Source organism: Rattus rattus, chromosome 3 (assembly GCF_011064425.1).
Source record: "Rattus rattus isolate New Zealand chromosome 3, Rrattus_CSIRO_v1, whole genome shotgun sequence".
Lineage (NCBI taxonomy): Eukaryota > Metazoa > Chordata > Mammalia > Rodentia > Muridae > Rattus > Rattus rattus.
The window spans coordinates 120,700,391-120,715,068 of NC_046156.1; the positions used below are offsets into that span (position 1 = coordinate 120,700,391).

The 14,678-nt window shown below is 42.7% G+C and overlaps 1 pseudogene; it reads left to right on the forward strand.

Moving 5' to 3' along the window:
• Positions 1-592: 592 nt before the first annotated feature.
• On the forward strand, positions 593-1,662 carry LOC116896953 (annotated as a pseudogene).
• The last annotated feature ends 13,016 nt before the right edge of the window (positions 1,663-14,678 follow it).

The following is a 14,678-nucleotide window of genomic DNA, read 5'->3' on the forward strand; positions in this document are numbered from 1 at the left end:
AGAATGGCTAAGATCAAAAACTCAGGTGATAGCAAATGCTGGTGAGGATGTGGAGAAAGAGGAACACTCCTCCATTGTTGGTGGGGTTGCAGACTGGTACAACCATTTTGGAAATCAGTCTGGAGGTTCATCAGAAAATTGGACATTGAACTACCTGAGGATCCAGCTATACCTCTCTTGGGCATATACCCAAAAGATGCCCCAACATATAAAAAAGACACATGCTCCACTATGTTCATCGCAGCCTTATTTATAATAGCCAGAACCTGGAAAGAACCCAGATGCCCTTCAACAGAGGAATGGATACAGAAAATGTGGTACATCTACACAATGGAATATTACTCAGCTATCAAAAACAATGACTTTATGAAATTCATAGGCAAATGGTTGGAACTGGAAAATATCATCCTGTGTGAGGTAACCCAATCACAGAAAAACACACATGGTGTGCACTCATTGATAAGTGGGTATTAGCCCAAATGCTTGAATTACCCTAGATGCACAGAACACATGAAACTCAAGAAGGATGGCCAAAATGCGAACGCTTCTCTCCTTCTTTAAAAGGGGAACAAGAGAGGTCAGCCCCGGCAAGATGGCGTCCCCCATGGAGCTTAGCTGCTGGGGAGGAGGCTGGGGGTCCCTTCGGTCCACAGCGAGTCCCTGGTGGTCTGACTTATGCCAAATTTTCTGGCGTGCCCTTGAAAGTCAATATTATAGATAAAACCTGGAGAGGTCCAAGAGGTGATGTACCAATTTTGACAACTGAAGACAGCATTGTTTCTAAGCCTGCAAAAATTCTAAACTTTTTAAGAAAACAGAAATTTAATGCTGATCGTGAGCTCTCAGCAAAACAAGGGGCAGGTACACGGGTGTACATCGCTCTCTTGGAGGAGAAGCTTCACCCTGGTGTGCTTCACACCTTCTGGGTTGAGAATGATATTACTTCACTCTGACAAACCCATGGTTTGCCTCTCGAATCTCTTTCCCTCTAAGTTTAATCCTGCCGGGAAGGATGTCTAGAGGAGCCCTGAATAGGATTCTCTTGACGAGGGGAGTACCTCCCCTCTACCATGTCCAAGATGTGGAAGCCCAGATATACAGAGATGCCAAGGAGTGCCTCAATCTCCTGTCGAACAGATTGGGATCATCTCAGTTTTTCTTTGGTGACATGCCTTCCACCTTAGACGCATATGTGTTTGGCTTCCTTGCACCTCTTTATAAAGTGCGTTTTCCCAAAGTTCACTTACAAGAGCATCTGAAACAGCTCCCCAACCTGTGTAGCCTCTGCGATGACATCCTGGACAGCTACTTCAGGCACGGTGCTGGAGATAGATGGCAACCTCCGCCAGAGCCCTCAGCTTCTTCCTCGAAAGCCACCAACCCTCAAGCTGACACCAGCAGAAGAAGAGAGTAACTCCTCACAGCTGCTGTTGCCCTGACAGTCACAGCCAGAGTCTTGGTGACTGTTGGAGTAGCTGCTGGTGCCAAGTGTACGGAGACCCGAAGAAGAACACAGTAATGAGTTTAAGACTAAAGCAGAGGGAGCTGTGTGCAACCTTCATTTTAAATTATGAAAGCTGTGATTTTAGCCAGGCAGTGCATTTTAAATAGAGGCGAATGCTAAGTGACCTGGAGGGCAAGCGAGAGGTACTGTGTATGAAACCCCGCCTTAACCGGGGCGGACCTTTGCCTTTGAAACCCCGCCTCATCCGGGGCGGCCTTTCCCTTTGGGTCAGGTGTTGCCGACCAAAGCTGCAATGCTATTCTGAATGTGCGCTTTTTAATTTATTTAAGTTAATTTATTAACTTAGTTTTTCTTAGACTATCTCAGTACATAATGTGTGGTATTTGGCTGAGATCTTATTCTTCTTTTTAGAAGTCTGATGCCTATTTTAGGAACCAGGAAAAATAGGGATTATTTCAATAGAAAAGCCTGTATTTAATTTTAAAAAGCAATGAGGAATGTGCTTCTTAATTATTCTCTCATAAGTCTGTTCCTTTGGCACTTTAGTACCACATATGCAAGTGCCAAAGGTAGTTTATGTAATACCGCGATGACGCAGCTCGCTCCCACGCACGCATGCAGGACTAAGTACTTGCCCATAGGTTTGCTCTAAGCTAGCGAAGGTGAACGTGGCAGCGTCAGGCCTGTGTGTGTTAGTACACTGTTGCCTGCTCGTCTCACGTTTATGTCAGTTCCAGAGCTGGAGTCTGGCTCACCTGACTGTGTTCGCTGAAACCCTTGTTGAAGTGTGCTGAGTTGACTGTTAAGCCTCCGTGAGGTGAGCCATGCTGAGGGTCCAGGAGCACTCCCATGTGTCGGGTCTCTGCCTCTTTGACTCAGCAGCTTGTTTCATAAGCATATCATGTAGTCACACTCACTGACAAACTATCATTTCCTGTTATTTTTAATTACAGGTGAATGATCCAAAGGGAGGAGTCAGAAATAGCAGGTTTCTAAGACAATTTACAGTTACTGGTTGTAAACGAGCCCTTCAAGGATTTGCTGTGTAGTGAATTTACATACAACAGAAACTTGCTCATTATAGTGGCTGAGGTGCTTCTGTTGTTGTAAAGACTACTTCTGGGGTTTTTAAAATTGGACCATGTTTGGGATTAGTGTCTTACAAGATTACCATGGTGCTCAGAACATTTTATGGAGTTCTGTAGAAACCAGGCTAGAGACTCGGCTACTGTGAGCAGAGTGGAGCTCAGTGCATTTGACCTGCATCTCCAGATTGCTTTGCTTTTCGGTACACAAAAGTCTTAGGTCACTGTAAATACTCTTTCTTGAAAGCTTTAAATGAGATCCAAGGTTATCCTCACAGTCTTGTCCACCTCTATGAGTGCATTTGCATTTAAGACACATAATCAATGAGTTTCACAATACTTCTTTAACAAAGGGTGTGTGTGTGTGTGGGTGTGTGTGTGTGTGTGTGTGTGTGTGCGCGCGCATGTGAAGAAGTGCATGTGATGTGGGATGGATGTGTGCTAGTGAGTGTGGGTTTATGCATGTGTGTGTGTCAGTGAATTAGTGCAGGGTGAGTGTATGTATGTATGGTGTACATGTGTATGTGTGAGTATATGTATGTATGTAATCTTCTAAGGCAAGTTATGACAATCTGAAATCTGAGTATATCAGTATTGTGTTTTAAAATTAATGATCGAGAGGCTTTATAGTCTCTAGGATTGGTTTTGTATTGAAGAAGGATGGTTGACACATTAATCATATATCTGTTTATGCTTTAATCGGGGTTAGTCATTTTTAATTATTAGTAGTAAGCCTTCCAGAAAGTATTTGAAGTAGTTTATAATTGTAAAATGCATGTAAAAATAGGATTATTTTTGAAAGATGTCTATTCCTAAGAGGGAGAACCATATCCACAGCACTAGATTGTTAAGTCTCCCTCGGCGGGGGAAGGCAGAGGGTAGCACTGAGGTAGTACTGCTACTGCCTGTGAGCATTGCTTATGTGGGAGAAGAACGCAGCGGGCTGTGTTCAGAAGATTCTGGACTTCAAGGAGTGCACTGTACTCTTTGTGCACTGAACGCCTCGTAATCATTTTACAACAACAAGCATTTGTTCTTTTTAGTGGAGAGGATGTCTGTAAAGTGAGTGTTTGTTTTATGGTCACCCTGCTCTGAACTGCCTTTAGCCTTATGTTCTGCAGCCCATGTGCTTCAAGACCGCATTTCTGAGATGCAGAACCTTGGTTAACTGAGTAAGACTTAGACATAAGTTACTTAATCAGCCTGGTTGTCTAGGCGAATGGGACACTCGGGAGCTGTAACTGAGCACAAGATACGTCAGGGACCGAGAAGCTCTTAGGACATAGCTTCTTAGACTGGACAAAGGGACTGTGGTGGCCATCAGGACGTTTGTGCATGTGTCTGTAGGAAAAGTGGTTCACGGCCTAGACCAGACACAGTGATGTTGTGCTTTGGAGGTGGTGGTCGAGGACAGGATGAAAGCAGACTGCTCACCTTTATTTTTGTTAATTGTACAGAGCTAGAAAAAATGGCTTGCTAGTTCCCACAGGAAAACATCCTCAGTGACCACTGTGGTCACAGTGGTGACCTAACACTGGAGAAACTGCAGACAAGGAGGATGGGGCTCTGTAGAACTTGACTTCACAAAAGGCTCACAGGAACAGATTTCAACTTAGGGGTCCTAGAGGACCATATATTTTTTGGAAGCAACCATTTTTATTTCCAATTATAATCCTTAAAATTTTATAATTGATTTATACAGTAACACAGGGAACAAAGATACTTAAGTTAAAGCTAAGTTAACAGAGGCAGGAAGATGTAGAGTATTTTAAGAAAACACTCCGTTCAGGCAGCTCCATGTGATAAAGTGGAATTGAATTTGGTTGGTTGGGCTCCAGAGTTTTTCAACAGACACAACCATAACCCCTCAAAGGCAGAATATAAATATTTAAATATGCTGGGGAGCTGAAAGGATGGCTCAGTACTTAGGAGAACGTACTGCTCTTGCTGAGGGCCTGGCTTCAGTGCCCAGGACCTACAGCGGGTGGTTTACGACCTTCTGGACTCCAGCCTCTTCTGGGATCCATGAGCCCCTGTGCTCACAATGTATATGTATGCCACGCACATGCACGCACATGCACGCACATGCACGCACATGCACAGACACACACACACACACACACACACACACAGAGTTAACAGTAAAATACATTCACATAGGCACAGGAAGCTGGATGATGGGCCATGGCATACTGCACATCTATTTTTATAATGCCGTAAGAGTCTATACTTACTTCAAAATAAAAGGGTTTAAAAAGGAAACCCAAGAGAGTAAGATTGTCACTATGTATCTATACCTTAAAATTTATCACTGCTGACCTAGTATTTCCAAATGAGAACTATATTATTATTGATAATTTTTTATTTCATTCTTGAGTTCACAGAAAACACAGCTCGGGTTTCTAACAGATGCTTTCCCGAAGAGCTCTCCTGCCTTATGAGAAAGTTTCTAACAGCCTCACACCAAAACTCACTTCCCTCAAAATATCAAGATGCTTATGATTTTGTGTTTCTAATGTGCATTTTCCCCTATGGCACTGGGTTCATAATTGAGGACAAGATATTTTGAGTCCTCTCCTCTGTGTGCGTGTGGGCATTCCTCTTCGCCTGCTGTTTCTCTCTGTGTATTCACAGTGTGGACCATGTGCACTGACACCACCCTGTATGGCAGAGGTATGACCCAGCCGTGCACTTTTGTTTTTGCTCAGAGGCAGTTTGTAATTGACTTTGCTTTGTCCTGCCTGTTTTTAGAGTTGAAATCCTGAGCAGAGCCACAGAGATCGACTGGGTTGTGATGATAGCCTTTGTATCTGTTCTTGGAGGTGAAAGTCAGACGTTGGTCTCCCCACTTGCTCCTGTGTTGCTCAGTTATGCAAAGCTTACATTCATTTCTCAGTGTTTTCACGTCTCTTAAACTAATTTTAAAGAAATCCATGGATACGTGAAGTCACAGATCAGTGGGCCAACCCTGAAAGAGTTAACTGAAGTGTCGTTGTCACCAGATCTGAGTGCTGCTCTTCTTGATGAAAAGGCCAGGAAGGGCTGGGGATTTAGCTCAGTGGTAGAGCCCTTACCTAGGAAGCGCAAGGCCCTGGGTTCGGTCCCCAGCTCCGGGAAAAAAAAAAAGAAAAGGCCAGGAAGACTTTTGCTGTCTGTTTTCAAGTGTGTGTAAAATAGTTTAGTGTGGAAGTCACTGTTGGGTGTTGTAATCTCTGGGAGCCCAGGGTGCTTGTTTTGCACTCAGGACTGTTGTGTCCAAAACAAATGGGCACTCTGGGAATTTAAGAGTCTAAAAAAATATTTTTCCAGAAAAACAGTCCTGAATTACTGGAAAGAATTAACATTCTTGAACACTTGGTAAAAGGGCAGCTGGAGCTGATGGCTGGTGATTAGCGAGGGCATGTTGTGGCGGGGTCGCTCCAACAGAATAAGCTGGCTTCTTTCAAAGGGGGCAAAGGCTAGTTGTTTTGTGCCCTCCTTATTCTTTTTTTTTTTTAACTTGAGTATTTCTTATTTACATTTCTTTTTTTTTATTAACTTGAGTATTTCTTATTTACATTTCGAGTGTTATTCCCTTTCCCGGTTTCCGGGCAAACATCCCCCTAATCCCTCACCCTCCCTTTCTTTATGGGTGTTCCCCTCCCCATCCTCCCCTCATTGCCGCCCTCCCCCCAACAATCACGTTCACTAGGGGTTCAGTCTTAGCAGGACCAAGGGCTTTCACTTACACTGGTGATCTTACTAGGATATTCATTGCTACCTATGAGGTCAGAGCCCAGGGTCAGTCCATGTATAGTCTTTAGGTAGTGGCTTAGTCCCTGGAAGCTCTGGTTGCTTGGCATTGTTGTACATATGGGGTCTCGAGCCCCTTCAAGCTCTTCCAGTTCTTTCTCTGATTCCTTCAACAGGGGTCCTATTCTCAGTTCAGTGGTTTGCTGCTGGCATTCGCCTCTGTGTTTGCTGTATTCTGGCTGTGTCTCTCAGGAGAGATCTACATCCGGCTCCTGTCGACCTGCACTTCTTTGCTTCATCCATCTTGTCTAATTGGGTGGCTGTATATGTATGGGCCACATGTGGGGCAGGCTCTGAATGGGTGTTCCTTCTGTCTCTGTTTTAATCGTTGCCTCTCTATTCCCTGCCAAGTGTATTCTTGTTCCCCTTTTAAAGAAGGAGTGAAGCATTCACATTTTGATCATCCGTCTTGAGTTTCATGTGTTCTAGGCATCTAGGGTAATTCAAGCATTTGTGCTAATAGCCTCTTATCAATGAGTGCATACATGTGTGTTTTTCTGTGATTGGGTTACCTCACTCAGGATGATATTTTCCAGTTCCAACCATTTGCCTATGAATTTCATAAAGCCATTGTTTTTGATAGCTGAGTAATAGTCCATTGTGTAGATGTACCACATTTTCTGTATCCATTCATCTGTTGAAGGGCATCAGGGTTCTTTCCAGGTTCTGGCTATTATAAATAAGGCTGCTATGAACATAGTGGAGCACGTGTCTTTTTTATATGTTGGGGCATCTTGTGGGTATATGCCCAAGAGAGGTATAGCTGGATCCTCAGGTAGTTCAATGTCCAATTTTCTGAGGAACCTCCAGACTGATTTCCAAAATGGTTGTACCAGTCTGCATTCCCACCAACAATGGAGGAATGTTCCTCTTTCTCCACATCCTCGCCAGCATTTGTTGTCACCTGAGTTTTTGATCTTAGGCGTTCTCACTGGTGTGAGGTGAAATCTCAGGGTTGTTTTGATTTGCATTTCCCTTATGACTAAAGATGTTGAACATTTCTTTAGGTGTTTCTCAGCCATTCAGCATTCCTCAGCTGTGAATTCTTTGTTTAGTTCTGAACCCCATTTTTTAATAGGGTTATTTGACTCCCTGAGGTCTATCTTATTGAGTTCTTTGTATATTTTGGATATATGGCCTCTATCTGTTGTAGGATTGGTAAAGATCTTTTCCCAATCTGTTGGTTGCCGTTTTATCTTAACAACAGTGTCCTTTGCCTTACAGAAGCTTTGCAGTTTTATGAGATCCCATTTGTTGATTCTTGATCTTAGAGCATAAGCCATTGGTGTTTTGATCAGGAAATTTTTTCCAATGCCCATGTGTTTGAGATGCTGCCCTAGTTTTTCTTCTATTAGTATGAGTGTGTCTGGTTTGATGTGGAGGTCCTTGGTCCACTTGGACTTAAGCTTTGTACAGGGTGATAAACATGGATCGATCTGCATTCTTCTACATGCTGACCTCCAGTTGAACCAGAACCATTTGCTAAAAATGCTATTTTTTTTCCATTTGATAGTTTTGGCTCCTTTGTCAAAAATCAAGTGCCCATAGGTGTGTAGGTTCATTTCTGGGTCTTTAATTCTGTTCCATTGGTCTATCTGTCTGTCTCTGTACCAATACCATGCAGTTTTTATCACTATTGCTCTGTAATATTGCTTGAGTTCAGGGATAGTGATTCCCTCTGAAGTCCTTTTATTGCTGAGGATAGTTTTAGCTATCCTGGGTTCTTTGTTATTCCAGATGAATTGGCAAATTATTCTGTCTAACTCTTTGAAGAATTGGATTGGTATTTTGATGGGGATTGCATTGAATCTGTAGATCGCTTTGGGTAAAATGGCCATTTTTACTATATTAATCCTGCCAATCCATGAGCATTGGAGATCTTTACATCTTCTGAGGTCTTCTTCAATTTCTTTCTTCAGAGTCTTGAAGTTCTTATTGTACAGATCTTTTACTTGCTTGGTTAAAGTCACACCGAGGTACTTTATATTGTTTGGGTCTATTATGAAGGGTGTCATTTCCCTAATTTCTTTCTCAGCTTGTTTCTCTTTTGTGTAGAGGAATGCTACTGATTTATTTGAGTTAATTTTATACCCAGCCACTTTGCTGAAGTTGTTTATCAGCTTTAGTAGTTCTCTGGTGGAACTTTTGGGATCACTTAAATATACTATCATATCATCTGCAAATAGTGATATTTTGACTTCTTCTGTAGGGTGCCCTCCTGTGGTAAACAACGGTACTGCGCATGGGCAGGCTTTGCACCTGGCATCAGTTGGCTGGTAATATGCTAATGAGGGAGCAGTACCATGCTAATGAGTTAATTCATGTACCGCCAATCCCTGAAGGACAATTAGCATAGCCTCAGCCTGCTGTCTATATAAGGCGAGTGCTCTTGCTGCTTGGGTCCCCCGTATCAGCAATCCTGCTGTTGACAAGGATCCAAAGGTGTTGTGTCTTCCTTACTGGACAAGGTGGGCACGACAACTGGTGGCCCACACGGGGACCCGAGAATATTCTCGTGGATCCAGAAGTCTTCAGGTTCAGGATGGCGACGTTGGAAAATTCCCGGATAAGGGAAGATAAGGTTCTCTGGAGGTAAGCAGAGAAATTGAAAGCCTTGGTATAGAGGCTGAGAGGTTAGAGAAGTTGAAAGCCTTGGTATAGAGGCTGAGAGGTTAGAGAAGTTGAAAGCCTTGGTATAGAGGCTGAGAGGTTAGTGAAGTTGAAAGCCTTGGTATAGAGGCCAAGAGGATAGTGAAGTTGAAAGCCTTGGTATAGAGGCGAAAAGGTTTGGGAACTACGGCAATGTTGTTTCCAATTGATCCTTTGTGGGTAGGACTTGTAATTTTGTTTCTTTTTTTCTTTGTGTGGGATAGAGAAGCCACAGAGGGCAAGCTTAAGCCCGGACCAAAACCTCTTTGGTGAATAGTCCCTGCCTGCTTGGAGGATAAACAAAGTGAGGAAGTCATTAGAACAGGTCAGAGGGTCCTTGCAGAGCAACAAGAAAGTATCTTGGAGGGAGAAATGGTCTCAAAAGAAAAAAAGAAAAGAAAAGGAGATAAAAGGAACAGAGAGAAGGCAGAGATAAAAAATGGGGTCAATGCAGCTTTTGTTGAAGCTCAAGTTGAGGTCAAAATGTAGAAGAATGCAGGTCGATCCATGCTTATCACACTGTACAGCATCTCGAACACATGGGCACTGGAAAAAATTTCCTGAACAAAACACCAATGGCTTATGCTCTAAGATCAAGAATCGACAAATGGGATCTCATAAAACTGCAAAGCTTCTGTAAGGCAAAGGACAGTTTGGTTAGGACAAAACGGCAACCAACAGATTGGGAAAATCTTTACCAATCCTACAACAGATATAGGCCTTATATCCAAAATATACAAAGAACTCAAGATGTTAGACCGCAGGGAGACAAATAACCCTATTAAAAAATGGGGTTCAGAGCTAAACAAAGAATTCACAGCTGAGGAATGCCAAATGGCTGAGAAACACCTAAAGAAATGTTCAACATCTTTAGTCATCAGGGAAATGCAAATCAAAACAACCCTGAGATTTCACCTCACACCAGTGAGAATGGCTAAGATCAAAAACTCAGGTGACAGCAGATGCTGGCAAGGATGCGGAGAAAGAGGAACACTCCTCCATTGTTGGTGGGATTGCAGACTGCTACAACCATTTTGGAAATCAGTCTGGAGGTTCCTCAGAAAATTGGACATTGAACTGCCTGAGGATCCAGCTATTCCTCTCTTGGGCATATACCCAAAAGATGCCCCAACATATAAAAAAGACACATGCTCCACTATGTTCATAGCAGCCTTATTTATAATAGCCAGAACCTGAAAGAACCCAGATGCCCTTCAACAGAGGAATGGATACAGAAAATGTGGTACATCTACACAATGGAATATTACTCAGCTATCAAAAAACAATGGCTTTATGAAATTCATAGGCAAATGGTTGGAACTGGAAAATATCATCCTGAGTGAGCTAACCCAATCACAGAAAGACATACATGGTATGCACTCATTGATAAGTGGCTATTAGCCCAAATGCTTGAATTATCCTAGATGCCTAGAACACATGAAACTCAAGACGGATGATCAAAATGTGAATGCTTCACTCCTTCTTTAAAAGGGGAACAAGAATACACTTGGCAGGGAATAGAGAGGCAAAGATTAAAACAGAGACTGAAGGAACACCCATTCAGAGCCTGCCCCACATGTGGCCCATACATATACAGCCACCCAATTAGACAAGATGGATGAAGCAAAGAAGTGCAGACCGACAGGAGCCAGATGTAGATCGCTCCTGAGAGACACAGCCAGAATACAGCAAATACAGAGGCGAATGCCAGCAGCAAACCACTGAACTGAGAATAGGACCCCTGTTGAAGGAATCAGAGAAAGAACTGGAAGAGCTTGAAGGGGCTTGAGACCCCATATGTACAAGAATGCCAAGCAACCAGAGCTTCCAGGGACTAAGCCACTACCTAAAGTCTATACATGGACTGACCCTGGACTCTGACCTCATAGGTAGCATTGAATATCCTAGTAAGAGCACCAGTGGAAGGGGAAGCCCTGGGTACTGCTAAGACTGAACCCCCAGTGAACTAGACTGTTGGGGGGAGGGCGGCAATGGGGGGAGGATGGGGAGGGGAACATCCATAAAGAAGGGGAGGGGGGAGGGGATGTTTACCCGGAAACCGGGAAAGGGAATAACACTCGAAATGTATATAACAAATACTCAAGTTAAAAAAAAAAAAAAGAATCTCAACTAGTCATCCCTTGTTACCAAATAAAGCTTCCAGTACTGGGACTGGGTTGCATTCCATTGAGTTGTTTGACCAAGAGGATCCCATGGAAGCTCACAAATGATCCAGGCTGTCACTAAGACAATGAGTTGCTGTCTGCAAACTGACAGCAGGACACCATTGCCAAGGACAACACACACACATACACATTTAATATGAAGAATTCTAGCTGGTCCTTTCATGGAGCTTTCCCCCTCTGCTCTAGTGGCTTTGGTGCAGGAAAGTAATTCTGTGGACTACCAAAAGAGAAACATAAACACCAAATCCTTTGTCCTATAACTTGTCCTGCCTAGAAAGTATGGTAGGGCAATAGTGGCTCAGAACCTCTAATAGTAGCCAACTAATAGTTGATTTGATATAAGCCATACTCGACACTGCTCAGGTAAATAAGAACCAGAAACCAGATAGCCCAGAAACCTAGGATTCAAACAAAGAAAACAGGTCTTTAAAAAAAGGTAAGACAAACCAAATGATATTCTGCTCTACTCATTAATAAGTAGTAATAAATGAGTCACCATCAGAGAAGCTTCCTCCTGCAGCAGGTGGGAATATATTCAGAGACCCAAAACAAGACATTATAAGTGAGAGAGAGAGAGAGAGAGAGAGAGAGAGAGAGAGAGAGAGAGAGAGAGAGAGAAATGAATATGAATCTCCATCAGATTTCAGGGAAGCCTGCAGAAGAGGAGGCAAAATAAGTGTAGGAAGAGGGGATGGAGGATACTAGTAGAACAAGACCTTCTGAACTGACTAAGTAAGGTGCATAAGACAGCCATGGTTTCTTTTATTTTTTTAATCTTTATTAAGTTGAGTATCTCTTATTTACATTTCGATTGTTAATCCTCTTCCCTGTTTCCTGGCCAACATCCCCCTAACCCTTCCCACTCCCCTTCTCTATGGGTGTTCCCCTCCCATTCCTTCCCCCATTACCACCCTCCCCCCAACAATCACATTCGCTGGGGGTTCTGTCTTGGCAGGACCAAGGGCTTCCTCTTCCAATGGTGCTCGTACTAGGCTATTCATTGCTACGTATGCAGTTGGAGTCCAGGGTCAGTCCATGTATAGTCTTTGGGTAATGGCTTGGTCCCTGGAAGCTCTGGTTGGTTGGCATTGTTGTTCATATTGGGTCTCAAGCCCCTTCAAGCTCTTCCAGTCCTTTCTAAGATTCCTTCAATGAGGGTCCCATTCTCAGTTCAGTGGTTTAATGATGGCATTCGCCTATGTATTTGCTATATTCTGGCTGTGTCTTTCAGGAGAGATCTACATCCAATTCCTGTCGACCTGCACTTCTTTGCTTTGTCCATCTTATCTAGTTTGGTGGCTGTATATGTATGGTCCCCATGGGGGCAGGCTCTGAATGGGTGTTCCTTCTGCCTCTGTTCTAAACTTTGCCTCCCTATTCCCTCCCAAGGGTATTCTCGTTCCCTTTAAAGAAGGGAACACTTTAAAGAAGGAGTGAAGCATTCGCATTTTGGTCATCCTTCTTGAGTTTCATGTGTTCTGTGCATCTAGGGTAATTGGAGCATTTGGGCTAATATCTACTTATCAATGAGTGCATACCATGTGTGTTTTTCTGTGATTGGGTTACCTCACTCAGGATGATATTTTCCAGTTCCATCCATTTGCCTATGAATTTCATAAAGTCCTTGTTTTTGATAGCTGAGTAATATTTCACTGTGTAGATGTACCACATTTTCTGTATCCATTCCATGGTTTCTATGTCCACTTTGAGAATTGTGACACAGTGAAGGAGAGACAAAGATGGATTAGGGATCATCATGGAGTAGAGGGTAATCAAGAGAGTACCTTCTGTGAGAAGGTGGCCTAACTGGTATTCTCATGGCATGGCCTTCATGGCCTCTAGTCCAGCAAGGAAACTACCCCAGAGTAAGAGGCTTGTACACAGCAACAAGGAGAAAAGAGGGGATGGGGATACTGTTTCGAAGTGGGGCAAGTGAGGTGACTTTTATTGACTGCCTCTATTTTAGGAGTTATGTTTGTCTAATTGAACATTTCCCTGTGATTTGACCTTGATAAGTGTTACCAATCAAGAAAACTATCACATAATTTTAAATTTTCCAAGGTGGTAATGCACAATTTGCAAAAGTGTGACCTTGTGAGCCTCTGGGTTTTCTGTGTCTGTTATGTCTCACCTTTAATTTCTGATTGTGTGAATTTGTATATTCTCTCTGCACTTTTGTTAATTTGGATAAGGTTGCATTAATCTTGTTTTCTTAAAAAACCCATTCTTAATTTCATTAATTCTTTGCATGGAAATTTTAAGGTTCTCATTTCCAGAATTTCCTCAGTATGTATTTGCTTATCAATTCTATTCACATTTTTGGGCCTTAAATTTTTTTCATTTCCTTCCACTATTTCCCCTCACCCCCCAGATTTTGTTAATGGATTTCTTTCTTTCCTCACAGTTAGTATGTGGTATCATGGATTTTTAAGGGATTTCTTCATTCTCTCCCTATTTACCTCTGTTACCTTCACTCATATTGTTTTAAAGTCTTTTCTTTTTGTACTTCAGTCATACTGGAATGTTTGGGGACTGCTGTGTTAGGATTACTCTGGCTGTTATTGTTTTGTTTATGCTAATCTCTAAGATACTGGGCTTGCAATGATTAAAGATTTATATTCTAATTTCTATATTTGTCTGGGACAAGTTACACCTCTATTCCTTGTTTCCTGTTTCCACCATGAATTTTTGAAGAGTGTGATTGTGGTGTGTTGTCGTAGCTAGGGTTTTATTGCTGTGAAGAGGCATCATGACCAAAGCAATTTTCATGAAGGCAAACATTTAGCTGGGGCCAGCTTGCCCTTTTGAAGGTTCAGTCCATTATCATCATGATGGGGAACATGCCGTCATTTAGGTAGGCTTGGTGCTGTAAGATCCAACAGCACTAAATCTTGATCAAAAGGTGACTCTAACTTAGAGCCTCATGGCCCAAGCTGCCCATTGCTGCTGCTTGCTGGGATTAGAACATGCTGCCTTTGATCTATTATTACATCTTTTACTGCCTAGCCTTGCCTGTCTTAGAACTTGTTCTGTAAACTGACCTTGGACTCAGATCTACATGCCTCTCTTTCTTGAATGCTGGGATTAAAGCCCTGTACTACTTAGGTCTACATCTAATTGTCTCTTTACATTTTTACAATATCTTTTTAAATTCTGGATTGTAGTTTATTCTAGATGTAGTCAAGTTGAAAACTGAGAACAGCCATCACTGCTGCCAGACAGGAACTTTTCTTCGGACCCAACAGTTTTGGCTACTGGTAGTTTCAGATTTCTTTGAACAGGGAGCTGACACTTAGGAATGCACATAAGTTAGAAGTCTAAAGAGGTTCACAGGAGGGAGGAGATTCCACCAGAATCTGCTTATTTTGTCTCCTTGGAATTGAGGTAGGTAGTAGAAAGACATCACCCCAGAAATTTTCCTATAGAGTGGGAAATAGACTAGTAGTTGTAGAGCTACAAGAACTGAAAGGAACAGGACAATCTACAGGCAGTTTCTGTGCT